This window comes from Lepus europaeus, chromosome 6, assembly GCF_033115175.1.
Source record: "Lepus europaeus isolate LE1 chromosome 6, mLepTim1.pri, whole genome shotgun sequence".
NCBI lineage: Eukaryota > Metazoa > Chordata > Mammalia > Lagomorpha > Leporidae > Lepus > Lepus europaeus.
In genome coordinates, this window is record NC_084832.1 from 23,948,109 (window position 1) to 23,970,818 (window position 22,710).

General features: G+C 39.2%; 1 pseudogene; it reads left to right on the forward strand.

The window, feature by feature from the left end:
* Positions 1 to 20,251, forward strand: part of LOC133762045 (zinc finger protein 384-like) — a 38,017-nt pseudogene extending 17,766 nt beyond the window's left edge.
* Positions 20,252 to 22,710: the final 2,459 nt, after the last annotated feature.

A 22,710-nucleotide genomic window follows, 5' to 3' on the forward strand; every position in this document is an offset into this window, starting at 1 on the left:
ATACTATATTCCACTTCTGATTGTTCAGACTTATTTATCCATTCTATTGCCCATCTGCTGATAGATCTTTATTAACATATATGTCAATAATATATACATTCCCATGGCTAAGTATGTTTATTTTTCTATTTACCTTTTTCCTATGAATGTCACTGTTCAGAATTTTAAAAACAGTCTAATTTAGTGGTCTTTATTAGTCTCTTAGGACCTTTTATAATATTTTTCTTTACTCTGAGATAACAAAGATATTATTCAAAATTATCTCTAAAAAGGATCATTGCGCTGAAATTCATATGGAGACACAGAAGACCTTGAATAGCTAAAGCAATCTTGTACAACAAAAACAAAGCTGGAGGCATCACAATACCAGATTTCAGGACATACTACAGGGCAGTTGTTATCAAGACAGCATGGTACTGGTACAGAAACAGATGGATAGACCAATGGAACAGAATAGAAACACCAGAAATCAACCCAAACATCTACAGCTAACTTATATTTAATCAAAGATCCAAAACCAATCCCTGGAGTAAGGACAGTCTATTCAATAAATGGTGCTGGGAAAACTGGATTTCCACATGCAGAATCATGAAGCAAGACCCCTACCTTTCACCTTACACAAAAATTCACTCAACATGGATTAAAGACCTAAATCTATGACCCGACACCATCAAATTATTAGAGAGCATTGGAGAGACCCTGCAAGATATAGGCACCAGCAAAAACTTCTTGGAAAATACCCCAGAAGCACAGGCAGTCAAAGCCAAAATTAACATTTGGGATTGCATCAAATTGAGAAGTTTCTGTACTGTAAAAGAAACAGTCAGGAAAGTGAAGAGGCAACCGACAGAATGGGAAAAAATATTTGCAAGCTATGCAACTGATAAAGGATTGATAACTAGAATCTACAAAGAAATCAAGAAACTCCACAACATCAAAACAAACAACCCACTTAAGAGATGGGCCAAGGACCTCAACAGACATTTTTCAAAAGAGGAAATCCAAATGGCCAACAGACACATGAAAAAATGTTCAAGATCACTAGCAATCAGAGAAATGCAAATCAAAACCACAATGAGGTTTCACCTCACCCCAGTTAGAATGGCTCACATTCAGAAATCTACCAACAATAGATGCTGGGGAGGATGTGGGGAAAAAGGGACACTAACCCACTGTTGGTGGGAATGCAAACTGGTTAAGCCACTATGGAAGTCAGTCTGGAGATTCCTCAGAAACCTGAATATAACCCTACCATTCAACCCAGCCATCCCCCTCCTTGGAATTTACCCAAAGGAAATTCAATTGGCAAACACAAAAGCTGTCTGCACCTTAATGTGTATTGCAGCTCAATTCACAATTAGTAAGACCTGGAACCAACCCAAATGCCCATCAACAGTAGACTGGATAAAGAAATTATGGGACATGTACTCTATAGAATACTATACAGCAGTCAAAAACAATGAAACCCAGTCATTTGCAACAAGATGGAAGAATCTGGAAAACATTATGCTGAGTGAATTAAGCCAGTCCCAAAGGGACAAATATCATATGTTCTTCCTGATCAGCGACAACTAACCGAGCAACAAAAAGGAAACCTGTTGAAGTGAAATGGACACTATGAGAAACAGTGACTTGAGCAGCCCTTGTCCTGTTGATGTACAATGCAGTATTTTATCCATTTTAGTATTTTTTTTTGTTCTAGTACTATTGGTTGAACTCTGTAATTAACACACAATTATTCTTAAGTGTTTAAATTTTAACTGAAAAGTGATTCCTGTTAAATATAAGAGTGGGAAAAAGAAAGGGAGGAGATGTACAATTTGGGGCACGCTCAATCGGACTTGCCCCAAATGGTGGAGTTAGAAACCTGCCAGGGGATTCCAATACAATCCCATCATCCAACTTTTGAAATCTTTACTTAATATATACTAAACTGATCTTCTGTATATAAAGAGAATTGAAAATGATTATTGATGTGAATGGAATGGGAGAGGGAGTGGGAGATGAGGGGGGTGCGATTGGGAGGGAAATTATGGGTGGGGGGAACCATTTTAATCCATAACTGTACTTTGGAAATTTATATTTACTAAATAAAAAAAAGTGTGAAAAAAAAGGATCATTGCTTTACTTTTCTCAGCCCTCAGTCTTGGATGAAACTATTTTTTGCAAATAATGTGATAGAGGGTGAATGTTGTTTTTGTTGCTGTTTTCCTATTGTTTGTTTTTCTACTTGAATATTCAACTGATTTAGCACTTTCACTGAACAGTTTATTTTTTCTTTTTGCTTTGCGATTCACCTTTGTAATAAATAAAGTATCTTTATTTGGACCAGTCTATGTGAGCTCTATTCTACTCTATTATTTTCTCTGCCTCCTTTGTTTTCAATATTGCCCTAGCCTTAATCAATTTTAATAATCATAAAGTTATGATGTCTCAATATTCAGTAAGATAAAATTATCAGTTTTCTTGGTCATTAAGTATGTGTTCAATTTCAAAAAAATTTTAGATCAGAAAAAATATATCTAGATTGTTTCCCATCCCAGGACTGAATTTTTAAAAACATGTATTTATTTGAAAGAAACAGCGAGAGACAAGGAGACAGAGAGACAGACAGAGGGAAAGACTGAGAGAGAGCAAGATCTTCAAATCACTGCTTCACTCCCCAGATGAGCTCAAAAGCTGGGGCTCTTCCTGACCAAAGCCAGAAGCCTGGAACACCATCTGGGTCTCCCACATGGGTTTTAGGGGCCCAACCACTTTGGTCATTATCTTCTGACTTCCCAGGCCAAGAACTTGGAATTGGAACTGGCACTCTGATATGACATGCTGGCATGGCAAACTGTGGTTTAATCTGCTATGCCACAATGCTGCCACTCTCCCACCACCCCATCTCACAGTACTTAATTCATTAAGAACTAGAATTTTGTGGTGGAATGAGCAGGCCATGCCAAGATGGCCACTGGCAATGGAAACTGCCTGGCAACAGGCTGTGATTGGATGGCTTTGGAAACTGCCTGGCAACAGGCTATGATTGGTTAGGGAATAGACTGCCCCTTGATCGGAGTGGCTGCCATGGCTATTTAAGCCGCTGTACCAACTGAAATAAATGAGTCTGCAGACTGCTCGCCTCAGGCCTGTTTTCACCCAACTCCCAGGGTCTGTGTGGTAACTCTGTGCCTCTTGGCCCTACCACACTCCTCCTCTCAGAACGAATCCACCTCAACAGAATTTCCTTTAATTTGATGTCTCAATGAAGCATTCACTCCTGTTCAATCCTAGGACTGTGAATTCTCTGGATAAGCACCTGTCACTTAAAATGAGTCTAGGATAAAAGCTTTCCCTTTTCCCTAAGCTTCCACATTATTTATTTCATAATCCATTTTTTGATGAAATTTATGAAAATTTTCCTTCACTTAATTGAGTTTGTGATGGGAAACAAACCTTGCATTTGCAAAATATGGTAGATCTGGAGTGAAAATATTGAAATACAGAGTTAGCAAACACTTTTAAGTAGCTGTCCATATAAGGAAAACCTGTTTCCTCCCTTATTTCCCATGCACTGACTGATAATACCTGGACCAAGGGAATTCTGGAGCCACTATCTAGCAGGATGCCTACTACCAACAAGGAACTCATACTCAAAAGCAAATGCCAGATAACTTCATATTGTTTTTTACTTAAGAAATTTATCTTACTGTTTCACTTACGAACTTCTAATTAATGTTCAGCCTTTCCTATTCCTTTTTAAATTTGAAAATTTATGACAAACATTTCTAGTTTTTCATTGGTTCTCAAAAATTGAAATATGTGATAGATTGCTTAGTGTTAAATATCTACTAATTCCTATTATGATTTGTTATTCAACTCACAATTAAGAAATATAATTCATACTTTACATAACTCATTATATTTTAACATACAATTTAATTGCATAAAAGGAAAGAAAAGTCCTCTATGACATATAAATCTAAAAATTTCTCAAATAATTTTCACAAGTATTCCATGGAGACTTTTGTGGGTGTTAGGTTTAAAGGCTTATATATACTTTGAGATAAAAAATTTTAATTCCATTTTTTTAAAATTTGCCATATATCTATTGTTTTTGGTTGTTTAATATTATTGACCTGACTACTAAGAAATTAATTAGATGTTTTACTTTATAGTTAGTTTTTATATGACTCTGTGCATACAATATATCTATACTTTCAGTTTTAGCTATTTTTCTTTGTTTAAGTCACTATGTATACATATATATATATATATTATTTTGGTAGTTACTTTATTTTTATATGTATCTATTTTGTTGGGTCACATATATTAAATGAACCTAGGGTAACAATGTGTGTTATACCTGGGTTCTGTTGAACATTTCTTATGATTATATTAATTTATCTTTATGTCTCAATCAGTGACAAAGAATTCTAGTAATTCAACGATGATTCAGTGAGTGAAGGCAAGTAGTAGAAGTAATATCTGTGGACCTAGGGTTTCAGGGTCTCCTATTAATCTTTTCTGTGTATGAGCCCTGGGCTTTGTCTGCCAGCCTCCAAGATATAAGACACAGAAAAACAATTTATGGGTTTGCTAAATTTGACAAATGTCTTCAAGGTGAACATCAGTTTCATCACTTCTTTTATATCTCTCAGTTACAGCTTTCTTTAAGATTTTGGACTTGGCACTCTTTTCCTTTTTTGGTCAGTACAAAAATTCATTCAAAAAATTCTTTTTTAAATGTTTTGTATTGCATTTATATTTTTTCCAACAGATATTCAATCCATACTGCTAGAAATAGAAACAGTGAATCTTAATCATAGTACAGATTTTTGTGCAGATAAAATAATATCTATTTACCACAGCATCTAATGATAAATGTTATTAATTTTGGTAATTATTTTATTGATATTCAAAGCATCTTAATTTTACTGATATGACCATATTGGCAGTATACTAAGCTCTGTAATATGACATAATTGTACTGAATGAAATGTTTATATGCTAAGAAAAATACACTATGCACAATTAAATATAATAAAGGAAATTAATCTTAACTAATGGTTTAATAATTTTTAAAATTCTGCTTTCTTTCAGGAAATATTTTAATGCAATCACATATCACATGAAGTATGGCATAAAAGTACACAAAAATAGGCCGGCGCTGTGGCTTAACAGGCTAATCCTCCGCCTTGCGGTGCCGGCACACCGGGTTCTAGTCCCGGTTGGAGTACCGGATTCTATCCCGGTTGCCCCTCTTCCAGGCCAGCTCTCTGCTATGGCCCGGGAAGGCAGTGGAGGATGGCCCAAGTGCTTGGGCCCTGCACCCGCATGGGAGACCAGGAGAAGCACCTGGCTCCTAGCTTCGGATCAGCGAGATGCGCTGGCCGCAGCGGCCATTGGAGGGTGAACCAACGGCAAAAAGGAAGACCTTTCTCTCTCTCTCTCTCTCTCTCTCACTATCCACTCTGCCTGTTAAAAAAAAAAAAAGTACACAAAAATAAATAAAACACATTGGGATTTCTAGTCAAATAAATCCATTTTTTCCATAATCTACATGGCTTTCTCTGTTCTTCCATGGCTATCTTTAAAACTGTATTGCCCTGAGTGGTCCATTGCCTTACTCCTTCATAATACTCATTTTGATCCTGTCATCAGCTATTGTCTTTCCCAATATTGATATTTTGCACACAATATCAGCTTCCGCTACTCTTATCTTCACAAACTCAATGTGTACTGCATTAGCCCATTTTAGGGTGCTTTAAGAAAATGCATCAAATTTGGTTCCTTATAAAGAAAATAATTATGTATATTGAACTCACACTTTTTGAAATCTTAAGCCCAAGAATGAGTTGCATCATCTGGTTGGTCTCCGTTGAGCACCTTGGGAAAGATGGCATCACAATGGTGGGGACATGCGCAGCAGCAACAGCCAGAAACATTCTGGGGTGACACTTGCTCTTTGTTTAGTAATGTGCTCTCATGAAAACTAAGGGACAACATTAACCCATTCATGAGGACTTGCTACTAGCAACCTAGGGACACCCCCATTAGGCCCCAACTCTTAATTTTATCCATCTCCTAATACAGCCTCATTGGGGGATCAAGCTTTGTAACATATGGAATTTTAGGTGACGCACTCAAATCAGACCACACATTTTGCACTCAGATATCACCCACCCCAGAGGAGGTTTTCTATTTTCTTCTTAAAGCTGATATCTTTCTCAATTATTTATCATCCTAACCAAATGGTGATTTGAGTAATTAATTACAATATGCTTTTTAATTGCTTAGTTGTTACATTCCTTTCCCAAATAATTGTTTCATTATTTAGATTTGAAATTCATTTATTTGAGAGGCAAAGAGAAGGAGTGACAAAGAGAAAAAAGACAGGAAGACAGAGTTCTCATGCACTCGTTCTCTCCCCAAATGCGCCTGAGTACCAGAACTGGACTGGGTGCAGAGCCAGGTGTGGGCAATTCCAGCAGTTAGCCTGAGCCCAGGCACATCTCTCCCCACTCTTGCCTCCTGACAATCCAGTAAACTGCTTCCGGGTGTGGCCCAGGCCCATTAGGCCCACCTGGAACGCTACGTGACCTACAAGCTGATTGGAGAGGCATATTGGTGCCAGTGTCAGTTCTGTCCTTTAGTAAAGTGTTCCCCTGAGTTAGTTACACCCCTTCTCCCTGCTCTTTAAAAAGCCTAGGCTGCTGTTAATAAACAGATATGTTTGCCAAAGCCTGTCCCCGGTGGGTGTTTCTTTGTGGGAAAGGACACCGCTGCCTTTCTCTTTCATTGGGCAGTGGACCACACTGCCTGATGGTGTGGCCTTGCAGGACAAGCCACAGCCAGGAACCAGGAGTATAATTCAGGTCTCCAAATGGGTGGCAGCAACTCAATTACACTGGTAACACTGCTGCCTCCTAGAGTCTGCATTGGCAGGAAACTGGAATCAGGAGCCAGAGCAAGGAATCAAAAATAGGTACTCCATAGTGGGATGAAAGCATTGTAACTGCTAGGCTGAATATCCATTCCCAGAGTGTACCTTTAATGATTGTAACATCATAGATTACTGATGAATACAAGGTGCTTTTTAATTTTTTTTTATTTTTAAGGAATATAAATTTCATAAGTACAACTTTAGGATTATAGTTATTCTTCCCACCATATAAGCACTACCAACCACACTCTCACCCCTCCACCTGCTCCGTCTCCCCTTGCCACTCCCATTCTCCATTTAGATTCATTTTCAATTAACTCCGTACTCAGAAGACCAAATCTATAGTAAGTAAAGATTTCAACAGTTTGCACACACACACACACACACACAACCTGTTTGAGAACTTGTTTTACAGTTAACTCTCAATACAACTCATTGAGGACATAAGTCCTGCATGGGGAGTTAGTATACAGTGACTCTTGTTGTTAACTTAACAATTAACACTCTTATGTATGACATCAGTGACCACCCAAGGCTCTTGGAATGAGCTGTCTAGGTTATGGAAGAATTTTGAATCCACAAACTCCATCAGTATTTGGACAAGACCAAAAGCAAAGTTGAAGTTCTCTCCTTCCTTTAGAGGAAAGTACATCTTTTTTTTTCTCTTTTTTATTTTATTTACTTTGAATTTTTTTAAAATTTATTTGACAGGTAGAGTTACAGACAGTGAGAGAGAGAGACAGAGAGAAAGGTCTTCTTTCCATTGGCTCACTCCACAAATGGCCACTATGGCTGGCGCTGCACCAATCCAAAGCCAGGATCTAGGTGCTTCTTCCTGGTCTCCCATGCGGGTGCAGGGGCCCAAGCACTTGGGCCATCCTCCACTGCACTCCTGGGCCACAGCAGAGAGCTGGACTGGAAGAGGAGCAACCAGGACTAGAACCCGACACCCATATGGGATGGCGGCACCACAGGCGGAGGATTAACCAAGTGAGCCACGGTGCCGGCCCCTATACATCCTTTTTTGATGACCACTTCTTTTCATTGGGGTCTCACTCACAGAGATCCTTCAAGTAGGATTTTTTTTGCCACAGTATCTTGACTTTCCATGCCTTAAATCTTCTCAGCTAGACCAGGAAGCCATAAGCACTGATTCTGAGGTCAAAGTGTTACTTCAAGTGTTACTTAAAGCAATTGTCAGTCTATGAGTCTTCTGTGCGGACTACTTCCCATGTTTGACATTCTATCCTTTTTAATTCTATTATTACTGCCAGGCACTTAATCCTATTTATATGATCTCTTTGACACTCAATCCTATCAATATGGTCACTTTAACACTTAATATGATCACTTTAACAAGTAAGAAGGCATTTTTACCACCAAGTTTAATAGGATTTGGAGCTCCATGACAATTTTTTAAACCATACCCATAGAAGTAAGTCCATAGAACTAGACAGCTTTACAGTTACAAACTTCCTCTTCCTTCTCTGTTGCCCATTTGTATTTCCTCTTTTGAAAAATGTCTGTTTAAGCCCTTGGCTCATCTCTTAACTGGATTGTTTGTTATTGTAGAGTTTCTTGATTACCTTGTAAACCCTGTATATTAATTATCAGTTGCACAGTTTGCAAATAATTTCTCCCATTCTGTTGGTTGCCCCTTCACTTTCCTGACTGTTTCTTTTGCCATACAGAAACATCTCAGTTTGAAGTAATCCTATTTGTTAATTTTGGCTTTGACTGCTTGTGCCTCTGGGGTCTTTTCCAAGAACTCTTTGCCTGTGCCAATGTCTTGCAAGACTTCCCCAATGTTCTCTAATAAGTCAATGGTGTCGGGTTGTAGACCTAAATCTTTACTCCATGTTGAGTGGATTTTTGTTTAAGGTGTAAGGTAGGGGTCTTGCTTCACATTTATGTAGGTGGAAATCCAGTCTTCCATTTGTTGAACAGCCTGTCTTTGCTAAAGGGATTAGATTTAGCTCCTTGGTCAAATGTAAGTTGGTTGAAGATCTTTGGATTGATTTCTGGTGTTTCTACACTATTCCATTAATCTGTCTATTTTTGTACCAGTACCAGGCTGTTTTGATTATAATTGGCTTGTAGTATTTCTAGAAATCTGGTATTGTGATGCCTCCAGCTTTGTTTTTGTTATATTAGATGGCTTTAGCTATTCGAAGTCTACTGAGCCTCCATATGAATTTCAGCATCATGTTTTCCAGATGCCGTGGCATCGTCTGTGTATACAAAAGGTGCTGATTTTTGTGTATTAAGCTTATATCCCACTACTTTACCAAATTCTTCTATGAGTTCCAATAGTCTCTCTCTTTTTCTTTAAGATTTATTGATTTATTTGAAAGTCAGAGTTACAGAGAGAGAGGAGAGGCAGAGAGAGTGGTCGTCCATCCGATGGTTCAATCTCCAGATGGCCGCAATGGCCAGAGCTGTGCCGATCTGAAGCCAGGAGCCAGGAGCTTCTTCTGGGTCTTCCACATGGGTACAGGGGCCCAAGGACTTGGGCCATCTTCCACTGCTATCCCAGGCCACAGCAGAGAGCTTGACAGGAAGTGGAGCAGCTGGGTCTCGAACCGGCACCCATATGGGCTGCCGGCGCTTCAGGCCAGGGCATTAACCCACTGAGCCACAGCGCCGGCCCCCCAATAGTCTCTAAGTGGAGTCTTTTGGATTCCCTATATATAGAATCATGTCATCCTTCCCAATTTGTATCCCTTTGATTTCTTTTTCTTGCCTAATGGCTCTGGCTAAAAATTCCAGGACAATATTGAATAGCAATTGTGAGAGTGGGCATCCCTGTCTGGTACCAGATCTCAGCAGAAATGCTTCCAACTTTTCCCCATTCAATATGATGCTGGCCATGGGTTTTTCATAAATTGTTTGACTGTATTGAGGAATGTTCCTTCTATACCCAATTTGCTTAGAGTTTTCATCATGAAAGGGTGTTGAATTTTATCAAATGCTTTCTCTGCATCTATTGAGATAATCATATGGTTTTTCTTCTGCAGTTTGTTAATGTGGTGTATACCTTGATTGATTTGCAAACATTGAACCATCCCTGCATACCAGGGATAAATTCCACTTGGTCTGGGTGGATGATCTTTCTGATGTGTTGTTGGATTCAATTGTGTAGAACTTTGTTGAGGAATTTTACATCTATGTTCATCAGGGAAATTGGTCTGTAATTCTCTTTTTTCTGTTGCATCTTCAACAGGTTTAGGAATTAAGATGATGCTGGCTCATAGAAAGAATTTGGGAGGATGCCCTACCTTTCAATTGTAATGAATAACTTGAGAAGAACTGGAGGTAGTTCTTTTTTAAATGTCTGGTAGAATTCAGCAGTGAAGTCCTGGGCTTTTCTTTGTTGGGAGGGCCTTTATTACTGATTTAATTTCTGTCTTTGTTATGGGTCTGTTTAGGTTTCCATGTCTTTAATGGCTCAAGTTATGTAGGTTGTATCATCCAGGAATCTATCCATTATTTCTAGGTTTCCCAGTTTGTTGGCATACAGCTCTTTGTAGTAATTTCTAATGATTCTTTAAATTTCTGTGGTGTCTGTTCTTACATTTCATTTTTTATCTTTGATTTTATTGATTTGGGTTTTCTCTCTCCTTTTTGTGGTAGTTGGGCCAATGGTGTGTCAATTTTGTTTATTTTTTCAAATACCAGCTCTTTGTTTGGCTGATCTTTTGTATTGTGTTTTTTTTTTATTTTTGGATTCAATTCTGTTGATTTCTTCTCTGATTTTAATTATTTCTTTTATCCTACTATTTTTGGGTTTGGCTTGCTGTTGTTTTTCTAGATCCTTGAGATGCACTGACAGCTTATTTGTTTGGTGCCTTTCCAATTTCTTGATGTAGACACCTATTGCTATAAACTTTCCTCAAACTACTTTTTCTGTACCCATGAGTTTTGATATGTTGTGTTGTTGTCTTCATTTGCAGAAATTTTTTTGATTTCTCTTTCGATTTCTTCTATGACCCACTGTTCATTCAGGAGCATGTTTCATGTTTTTTGTTTGTTTGTTTGTTTTTGTTTTTTTGGACAGGCAGAGTTAGACAGTGAAAGCATGTTGTCAGTCTCCATCTGTTTGCATACATTCCAGAGATTCCTGAGTTGCTGATTTCCAGCTTCATTCCATTGCAGTCTGGGAAGATACATGATATGATTTCGATTTTTTGAATTTGCTAAGACTTGCTTTATGGCCCGGTATGTGGTCAATCCTAGAGGAAGGTCCATTCACTTCTGAGAGGGTGTATATTCTGCAACTGTAGGGTGAAAAGTTCTGTGGATATCTGTTAGGTCCATTTGGTCTATAATGTCAATTAAATCTACTGTTTTCTTGCTGATTTGCTGTCTGGATGATCTGTCATTGCTGAAAGTGGAGTATTGAAATCCCCATTACTATTTTATTGGAGTCTAAGTTTCCCTTTAAAATCTCTTAACATTTCTTTTAAATAGCCATGTGCCCTGTAATTAGGTGAATATACATTTATATAATAGTTATATTTTCTTGTTGAATTGATCCCTTAATCATTACATAGTGCCCTTCTTTGTCTCTTTTAACAATTTTTATGTTAAAGTGGCTACACCAGCTATTTTTTTTCCTTTCTGTTGGCATGGAATAACTTTTTCTATCCTTTCACTTTCAGTCTGTGTGCATCTTTGTTAGTGAGATGTGTTTCTTGTAGGCAGCAAATAGATGGATTTTGTTTTTTAATGCATTCAGCCAGTCTGTGTCTCTTAACTGGAAAGTTGAGGCCATTTACACTCAAGGAGACTATTGATAAGTAACCATTTTGCCCTGCCATTTTTCCAAAAATAGTCCTGTTTTTTACTTTGAATTTCCTTTGAACTTTTACTGAGAGATTTTCTTTCCTTACCTTCTTTCTGTGTTTCTGTGTGCAACACATCCTTAAGCATCTTTTGTAGGGCTAGACAGGTCAATTTATGTTTGTTATGGAAGGTCTTTATTTCACATTCATTCATAAATGAGAGCTTTGCATGGTATAATATTCTCAGTTGAGAGTTTTTTCTCTTAAGACTTGTTCTATATCTCACCATTCTCTCCTAGCCTGTGGGCTTTCTGATGAGAAGTCCACTGTGAGTCTAATTGGAGATCCTCTGAGAGTGATCTGGCATTTCTCTGGTGCAACAATTTAGAATCTTCTCTCTATGTTTTACTGTGATGAGTTTGATTACAATGTGTCATGGCAAAGGTCTTTTCTGATCATGTCTGTTAGGAGTACTATGTGCTTTCTGCACTTGGATGTCCCTTTCTCCAGATTAGGAAAAATTTCTGTTTTTATTTCACTAAAATCCCTTATAATCCTTTCTCTTTTCTTCTGCTTCACTGATTCTGTTAAGGCTCTCCACTGCATTTTTTAATTTGTTCTCTTGTATTCTTCATTTCATTTTGATTTTTCTTTAAGATTTCAATTTCATGGGAGAAATTTTCTTTCATATTCTGTATGGAGTTCATTATTTTGTGCATTTGCTTCTGATTACTTCTATATAATCTATGATCAGTTTTTTGAATTCCATTTCTTGCATTTCTTCCATCTCATTATCTCCACAATCTATTATTGAATTGTTGTGTTCTTTTGAGGGCATTACATTGTTCTTCTTATTCTTGTTTCTTGAATTGGTGCATTTTTTCAGCATTTGTGGAGATACTCATGGGCTATCCTTTGTTTTTTTTTTTTTTTTTTTTTTTTTTTTTGCTGTGGCAGCTTTTATCTTTGTACTATGACTTTGTAGATAAATGGAATCTATGCTTTCAGTGAATATCTAGAGGCTTGTAGTGGGTGTGGCCAGGGAGCTCTGTTCAGTTCTCCAGGTGTAGGGCATGCCTAAGGTGAAATACCCAGGTTTAGCATGGTAGATCTTCTCTTTTTTTTTAATCAGAAGGGAAATTTTCTGCTCAGCTGAGCTCCTCTCCTCAAAGGAGACCAGTGCCTGAGCGCTAGCCCCAATAGGTATATTTGTCTGCACTGTTCCAAGGACCACACAAAGGATCTGTGCAGTCCTCAGTGTAAGTTCATATTCCCCAGCAATGTTTCTCACCAGCTAACCAGGAAGCACTGAGTGTGTGTAGTCTTCCACTGTGACTGCCCAAAGTTCCAGCCACACCGGAGTCCTCCCACACACCCTCAGTTTTTTTCATTGCTCCAGTACAGAAGCTTCACACAGTCACAAGCTCCTAGCCCCCTGTTAGTTCTCCCACCATAGTCAGGAGTCTCCATCAATCAGCTGAGTGGTATGGACACGAGCTGGTGCAGCTGTTACATATGTCCAAAATGGTGCCTGCTCTATTGGCTTGTTACAGGACACTGTTGTAAATTGATAGGGGAGAGAAAAATGTATCTGAGTCCCATCCTTTTTTTTTTCTCCTCTAGTTTGGCAGGTACACCATCCCCCATGGGGCTCCAAATCAGGTTCCCTATAGGCTCTTTCTGCAGCTTTTTCACCAGTGGCTTGGGCTCTGCAGTTTGGGCTCACCTCACTGCATAGGCTCTCAGCTGCTGGAGTCCTGAATTGTGAGTCTCCATGCCCTCTGATAGGTCCACCATGTACCTCTAATTTTGATACAGTTTCCTATGCTGTTTTCTTCCTAACTCTTCCCCGAGACTACAGTCTCTCCCATTTTTTAAACTATCTTCTCCTAGACTAGAGTAGTAAGCTCCCTCTCCACTCCACCATCTTAGAACTGACCAAAGGTAATTTTTACATATTGCCATGTGAGTGTGAATATAACTTTGCATGATTTATATGTACTAAGAAAATTCTCACCTTCCTGATACCGAAGATCAGAAACAGAAAACCATGTGTAGAATATAAATATGTATTTAAATAAAGGGAAAGTATTTACATAAGTATTATAAATATACAAATTAAAAAGGAGGTAATTTATACTTGCAAAATGAAAATAAAGAAATTCAGGAGTTTTTTAATGTTGTAGTGTTATTGGAGTCTATATGAGGCATATAGCAGGACTTAGCCACCACTCCCTTTACTAGCTCTAATTTATTAGTAGAGGCTGAGTGGAAAAACTGAATGTTTTCCACCACACAGTGATATCAAGGATACCCACTCTCCCTGTGCTAGTAATGTAGCATTGAAAGTGGAGGACGGCCGGTGCCGCGGCTCAATAGGCTAATCCTCTGCCTTGCGGCGCTGGCACACCGGGTTCTAGTCCTGGTCAGGGTGCCGGATTCTGTCCCGGTTGCCCCTCTTCCAGGCCAGCTCTCTGCTGTGGCCTGGGAGGGCAGTGGAGGATGGCCCAAGTGCTTGGGCCCTGCACCCCATGGGAGACCAGGAGAAGCACCTGGCTCCTGCCTTTGGATCAGTGTGGTGCGCCGGCCGCAGCACACCAGCTGTGGCGGCCATTGGAGGGTGAACCAACGGCAAGGGAAGACCTTTCTGTCTGTAGCTCTCTCTCACTGTCCACTCTGCCTGTCCAAAATAAATAAATAAATAAAAGAAAGTGGAGGGCAATTAGTAGGTACTTCTATCCCTATATTCAGAGATGTATAACAGGAGGCCTACTGGGGAACCAGAAGTTGGCTCACAGTAATAAAGAACACTCCTACTCCACACACATGCACACACATACCCATGCACATGTCAATGGAGATTCCATAGATAAATTGAACTTCTATATCTAATTGGTAGCTTAAATGATGAAATCATGTCATAAAATCAAAACTAAACAGAAAACTTAACATTTAGTCTTTCTACATAATATACAAAATGTGCATGTTTAAATGAAAAATTGCAATATATCAATAACCAGAAAGATTTCAATTTGAATGAAAAAAAGACATTTCAGGGATGACAGAATGTTATAATCATCTGAAGCATACTTAAAGGTAGCCATCATTAATCTGCTCCAATGAGCATTCTTGAAATAAATGAAAAAGTAGAATCTCAGCCAAGAAATACAAAACATATGGGATCTCAAGGAAATTTCACAGCTGTAAAATACTTTGACTGACATTAAACATTTTAATAGAAGGCACACAGGATAATGGAAGCGTCAGCAAAGTAAAATTAATCAGGCTCCCTTGCTGTCATGACAACTGGAAGATCCCCAACTGCTACAACCTGGAGTTGCTGCAACTGTTATATAACTGCTTGGGTATGTGTCATCATTATCTGTAAGCTTATATAAGGAACTGAGAACACAGTTAGGAGTGGGCCTCTTTGTAGCTCTTTGGCCACCAGCAAATTGAATTTGTTTCTTGTGTACTCTCCTCTGCCACTGCAAATATAAAGAGGTATAAACTTACAAAATGGTTCGAAGCTTTGCTTTGGATTGCTTCAATTTCAATTTGATTTTCCTGGAGCAGGGTTCTTCTGTAACAGTTAATATAGCCAGAAGGATTTGTCTCAGGCCAGTATGGAGCCTTCTGCCCCACCGCAATACAGGACTCAGTGATGGCCAGTCCTGAGAGTGTGGTCCTAGGTGGCTATTGCCTTGTCTGCCTAAGTACACAGACTCCCCACGAGTGGATCAAAGTGGACTGGCTTGCCTACTAGTGTAGAGAAGGCATTGACTGCCCTGGGAGAAACCTGGATACAACTGGATAGCAGCTGGAGACATGAGGTAGGTGTTTTAAACTACCTTGTGGACAGAAAATATTGCTAGATTACAAGTGAAGACCCAAGAACAGGGGCTGCATTGTGACTTTGAGGAGTTGAGAGAGGATCAGAAGGTGGAGAAAAAGTTCATTCATGCCCTGCAAGGATGAGTTGCCACCTTCTGAGCTACATTCAATATCAGAAACAACCTGGCACAGCCCTCCACCCTAGAGGTAAAACATTCAGTGTTATACCGGTATACTCAGACTCAAGCCTGGGCAGGAAATGGAGCTCTGACTTGTGTGTATTGATGTGGCAGCTACTGTGCCTCAACCAGGTGTCTCCACTCAGTAAGTTCCATAGCACTGCCATGCCTGCACCCTCCCCTGGCATCATACCACTTGCGCCACTGCTGGGGACCAGGGGAACCTCGGTTCAATTTTCTATGCAATTTCAGCAAAATTCCAAAGAGTCCTTTTATTCCATTATATAGATGTCAACCTGTGACTCACTTGTAGATTATGAAGCAGCTATATCCACCAGACTGAGCTGTCTAATGTCACCCTTTGAAAGATGCACACAAATTTTACTGGACCTTTGACCCAGTCAGACAGTTACAGCCATGTGGCTACAAACACCCTAATGGACTAGATGTACTCATTCATAACAGTGGCGAGCCAGTCAGCTTGCTGGACATGCACTGAGTTGACTGTCAGCTTTGCAGCTGGCATGCCTTAGAAGACAACTGAAGCCACTGACCAAAACTGGACTTAGTTGGAAAAATGGAGTTCCCATTATGGAACAACACCTGAGCACCTATAAAGACATTAGTTGTGGAGAAGTATAATAAAATCCAGCTCAGGTTGGGATATTTTGTGTGGAATTATTTGGACTGCTTTTTTTTTCTTTTATAGAGACAATAAAGTTGCTTCCCACACATGCCAAAATGCATTAAACAACACAGAATGGGTCCCAAATTTTGGGTGCTTTATGGGCTTGTGTAATGTTTGGATAACTAATCAATAAAATAACCAATAGAATGAGCCCTACTTATTCTATTTGGTGTTACATGCTTACTTACAGTTTGTTGCTATAGCTTACATTGTTGTGCCATCTGGATGCTGTTATACACGTCTTGCACTCACTTCACATGGAGACTCTCCTGGAAGATAACATACACATAAATTGTGAGACAAGAAATCCTGAAAGGGTGCAGTAATGGAAAACGCAAATTTAATCGGGTTCTATGGCTGTCATGACAACTGGCAGACCCAGAACTACTAGAACCTATAATTGCTGCAACTCTGTTACATAACTGCTTGGCATTGTGCCACTATTGTCTGCAAGCTTGTATAAGAGACTGGGGGAACAACTGGGTTTGGACCTCTTTGTAGCACATCAACCACCATGAGCAAAGCAGATGTATTTCCTGTGTACTTTCACTTGCTCCAGAAAATATAGAGAAGGCTCTAATGTTGTTCTTTGGCCTCACTGAATTTGAACCTGATTTTCAAGGAGCTGAGCTCTTCCATTATATGGAGGATAGAAAAATCAGTCAAACTGAATATTGAACAACAAAAATGCTCAAATCTGAACAACTAGGAACAAACAGATTTTAACAATGAATGAAATGTGTTGTAGCAATTCAACTGACAATGTTCCAATTATAATCAGCGAATACGTTCAAGAGATCTGCTGTACAATATTGTATGTATGGTTAACAATATGATACTTTGCACTTAAAAATTTGGCAGGGAAGGGGAACTCATGTTAAGTGTTCCTACTGTAACACAAATTAAATAAATAGAATAAAAACAACAGAGCTTCAAGACTCCACTGGAATATAACAAAGGATTAACATTGTACAATAATAATTCAAAAGAAGAAAATAGCAATCACTTAAAACATTCAAATAAATAATAAAGAAAACTCCTCAAATATTGGAAAGAAATTAAAAGCACAATAGATTTCACATAAGAAATCCTTCTTGAGATCAAAAGCAAGTCCCACAGATTGCTAAATGTTGTAAAGAAAAGATTTATCAATCAGAATGCTATATTGATAGAATGTATCCATGATAAAAGTATAACAAATTAAATAGTTAAGAAATTAAGCAGATTAAGAAAATTTATAATCTTCCTATCCTAAAAATGATTCAGATGTGATTTCACTGGTGAAAGAAGGAATTTTGGAATACTAGGATGTAAGAAAAACACACTAATAAAAGATATGGGTAATTGCACTAGGCTTTCATTTTCATCTTGCTCCTTCTTAATTATATTTGATAGTCAAATCGAAATTATAACACTGATTTGTTTTAAATTGTCATAGAAAACATTAATACAATTATACTATAAGTGCTAAAGAGAAAAGGGAATTAGATACAGCAAAGTTTTCTATATTTCACCTAAAATAATAAATTGACAATTATTAGTAGACTGTGATGTTCTTTATATGTAGTATAGTACCTGATAACCAAAAAGAGCTTTTAAAAAGATATAGTTGGAATCTCACTCACAGAGATCTTTCATTTAGGTCTTCTTCTTTTTTTCTTTTCCATGGTATCTTGGCTTTCCATGCCTACAATACTCTCATGGGCTCATCAAAGAAGGAGGTACCTTTCTCTGAAGGGAGGAGAGAACTTCCACTTTGACTATGACCCTAGCACAATAAGATCAAAGTCAGCGAACTCTAAAGGCTTCCATAGCCCTGGCAACTCATGACTAGAGCCTAGGGAGATTACTGACGCCATGAACAGGAGTGTCAAATTGTTAAGTCAGCAACAGAAGTCACTGTGTACTTACATCCCATGTGGGATCTGTCCTTAATGTGTTGTCTAATGTGCAGTGATGTTATAACTAGTACTGAAACAGTATTTTTACACTTTGTGTTTCTGCGTGGGTACAAACTGATGAGATGTTTACTAATTATATACTGAATCGATCTTCTGTATATAAAGATAATTGGAAATGAAAAAAAAAAACCTGGTGTTAAATTGGAAATGGCATAGAAAATTAATTAATTTTTAAAAAAAATATTATGTAGGATCTCTGTCTTTAATGTGCTGTACACTCTTATTTAATGCTATAACTAGTACTCCAACAGTATTTTTTTTTCACTTTGTGTTGCTATATGGGGGCAAACTATTGAAATCGTTACCTAATATATACTAAACTGATCTTCTGTATATAAAGAGAATTGAAAATGAATCATGATGTGATTGGAAGGGGAGAGGGAGCGGGAAAGGGGAGGGTTGTGGGTGGGAGGGAAGTTTTGGGAGGGGGAAGCCATTGTAACCCATAAGCTGTACTTTGGAAATTTATATTCATTAAATAAAAGTTTAATAAAAAAAGAAAGAAAGAAAATTAAAAAAAATAAAAAGATATAGTTGAAAACCTAGAAATAAAATATTTTGTAAAATGTTCTGACTAAAGAGAAAAATGCAAGAAAATAAAAACAGAAATGTAGATCAGTGAAATCAAAGGTAACTCAAAATTTAAATTGGAATGGAGATGGCATTATTGTGTACAGGTTAAGATGCCACTTGTGATAATGGCATCCCTTATCAGAGTGCCAGTTTGTGTTCCTGCTTTTCAGCTTCCAATCTGTCTTCTAGCTAAATGTGACTGAGAAGACAACAAATGATGGCCCTCTGTCGCCCATGTAGGAGCGTAGGATGGAGTTTCTTGAACTTGACTTAGGTCTGGCCCAGACTTGGATTTTGCAGCCATTTGGAGATTCAACCCACTGATAGAAGATCTTTCTGTATGCCTCTCCCTCTGTCTTTTCAATAAATAAATATCTAAAACTTTTAAAAAAATGGCAAATTTCATGTGCTCTTCAGCCATGACGATGACCATCAGAAAGACGGCAAGACCTACAGGTGCCGGATGTGCTCCCTGACATTCTACTCAAAGTAGGAGATACAGATCCACTCCAAGTCACACACCGAGACCAAGCCCCACAAGTGCCCACATTGTTCCAAGACCTTCGCCAACAGCTCCTACCTGGCCCAGCATATCCGTATCCACTCAGGGGCTAAACCCTACAGTTGTAACTTCTGTGAGAAATCCTTCCGCCAGCTCTCTCACCTTCAGCAGCACACCCGAATCCACACTGGTGGTAGGCCACACAAATGTGCACACCCAGGCTGTGAGAAAGCTTTCACACAGCTCTCCAACCTGCAGTCCCACAGACGGCAACACAACAAAGACAAACCTTTCAAGTGCCACAACTGTCATCGGGCGTACACAGACGCAGCCTCATTAGAGGTCCACCTATCTACGCATATGGTGAAGCACGCCAAGGTGTACACCTGCACTATCTGTAGCAGATACATCTGATACAGATGTATCAGAAACATACCTTATGAAACACATGCGCAAACACAACCCTCTTGATCTCCAGCAGCAAGTGCAGGCGGTGGCGGCGGCAGCAGTATCCCAGGCTCAAGCCCAGGTCCAGGCCCAGGCACAAGCCCAGGCCCAGGCCCAGGTCTCTCAGGCATCACAGCAGCAGCAGCAGCAACAGCAGCAGCCACAACCACCACACTTCCAGTCTCCTGGGGCAGCCCCCCAGGGTGGGGGTGGTGGGGATAGCAACCCTAACCCTCCACCCCAGGGTTCCTTTGACCTGACCCACTATAAGATGGCGGAGCATCATAAGGACATCTGCCTCACTGTCACCACCAGCACCATCCAGGTGGAGCACCTGGCCAGCTCCTAGAGATCGGTGGGAAGAGGAGGAAGAAGTTCTGGTCCCTTCTTTCTCCAACTCCTCTTGGTAGAAAAAGTCCTCTTCTTCTTGACAAGCCTTGGCTACGTCTCCTTGGGCCTCAGGCACAGACATCATAAGACATCATCCTTATTCTCCACTCCTCTTCAAAAGGAACATCAGTCTTCCTGATTGGCAAAGGAATACTGAGCTGATGGTGAACCCAGCAGGTTCCCCTCCCAAGCAAAGCTTTTAAATTGGGGGTTGGTGCTCAAGGGAAGGATTGCTGTGACCTCAAAAGAACTTGCCCTTTGTGGGTATTTGCCCTAACCCTCCTCATCCTCAAAATTTGGGCTGATGTGGACGAGAGGTTTGCCCTTCCTGATCACAGAGAAGAGGGAGCCCTAGCTGCAACCAGCCTCCTGTTCTGTCCTTGCTGGCAAAAGAACAGAGGATTTTCATGTGCCCGAATCCCTGAGAGCCATTCTCTTCCTTCCATGATCTCACTTCACGATTTGGGGGGAATTAGACCTTTTATTTCTAAGGGGGCAGGGGCTGAGATGTGGTCCCCAAGGGGCCAGAGGTGGTGAAGAGTGGCTTGTAAGTGTGGGTTATGGTTTTCCTTGGAGCCTCTCCCCCCTTCTCAGCCAGCCAAGGCCCTATACACTCAGTCTACCTACCCCAAGCCCTAAGGAGCTGTGGGATTTTATGTTCTCTGAAACTCCAAAACAAAGAGTGTTGCAGAGAAGGGGAGAGTCAGGGTAAACACATGGACTGGACTTAGCTCCCCAGGTGCCATGGTCAGATGCTGGACACAGATATATATATACCCACTCATCACAGCCATCTTTGTTGTAACCATTTCTGCGTTTATAAATGCGTTATCTCTGAGAATTTAAAAAAAAAAAGAAAATGTACTAACAAATATTTTAAAATTAAAGATCAAGACTTCTTAAAACAAAAAAAGGCAAATTTGAAGCCTAACATATCATTAACATTGCAAAACATAAATAATCATAGCATTAAAATTCAGGTAAGAAAAATAAACTAACAAAAAGGACCCAATTACATGCTGTTACCAATAAATGGCCTTGAAATATAAAAGAATAGGAAGATTGAAAGTAAGAAGATGACCAGTTATATTATATAAACATTAATCAGATAAAAGCAGGAATATGTCTTTATTGATATCACAGTAGGGAGAATTAGAGAAAAGAATATTACCAGGTAATAAGAGAGATATAAAATAGTGATATAATTTTCAATAAATGATAAGGCACGGCAATACTAACTTGTATGTACCTAACAATAAAGGTACAAAAATTAAAGGAATCGCTGCTATTGTGGTGCAGTAGGTTAAGTTATCATTTGTGATGCTGGCATCCTACACTGGAGTACCAGTTAGAATCCCAGATACTTCACTTCTGATCCAGCTTCCTGCTAATGTATCTTGGAAGGCAACAGAAATGACCTAAGTGCTTGAGTACCAGCCATCCAAATGAGAGAAAGAGACAGAGTTCTAAGCAGCTATCTTCAGCTTGGACAGGCCTCAACCACTGTGGCTATTTAGAGAGTAAACTGGAGGGTGGAAGATTTTTCTCTTTCTATCTGTCTCTATCACTCTGCCTTTAAAATTAAATAAATGTTTTTTTTAATGAAAAGGAAAAATAATAGAACTGATAAGAGACATAAAAACCTATAATGAGAAACAGAAATATCAACTGAACAATCAATAGAACAAATAGGCAGGAAACATATACATCTAAATAAGCCAAAAGTTACAGAGAAAATATCATTGATAAACAAACCAAAATATTGAACCGAGTGAAGAGGACTGAAAAGCATGCTACATTTGTTGGATGCAAATGACACAATGTTGAGAAAGAAATTTATAGCACTAAAAGTATTAGAAAAGGTAATTAAAAGAAAAGTCCTATACTTTCTCCTCTATAAACTAGAAAAATAAGAACACAATTAATCCACAGCAAACTGAAGTAAAACAAAACAATGAAAAGAGCAAAAATTCATAAAAAGCAAAAAACAAGCAAAATCCATGTAGCAAACAGCTGGCTCCCTTAAAAGATAAATGGATGAACCTCAACAGTATTTCTCATGAAAAGAAATATGTGGGCAACTCTCAAAACTCAATAGTCAATAGGGGTAAATTTCTGCAATCTGACACCATGGTCCCCTTGAGAGGCCACCTCCTGCTGGAACCCTGTCTTGACTGTCAGTCCCTACTGATTCCCTACTCAGCTTGAAGCATCCAGAGCAGGTGTCCCCCTCAGCCCTGTCAGCAGCCAGGGTTTCCTTAAGTAGAGAAGGGGAATGAGGGAGCTCGAAACTAAATGCAGGCCAAACGCCATTCCACAGTGCCTTCCCAACTATGAACAGAACAAGGTGGAAGCCTCTTGTAACGGATACTTATGATGGCAAGATCTAGGCTTACATAAAACAAGCTAGAAAGGGGTCAA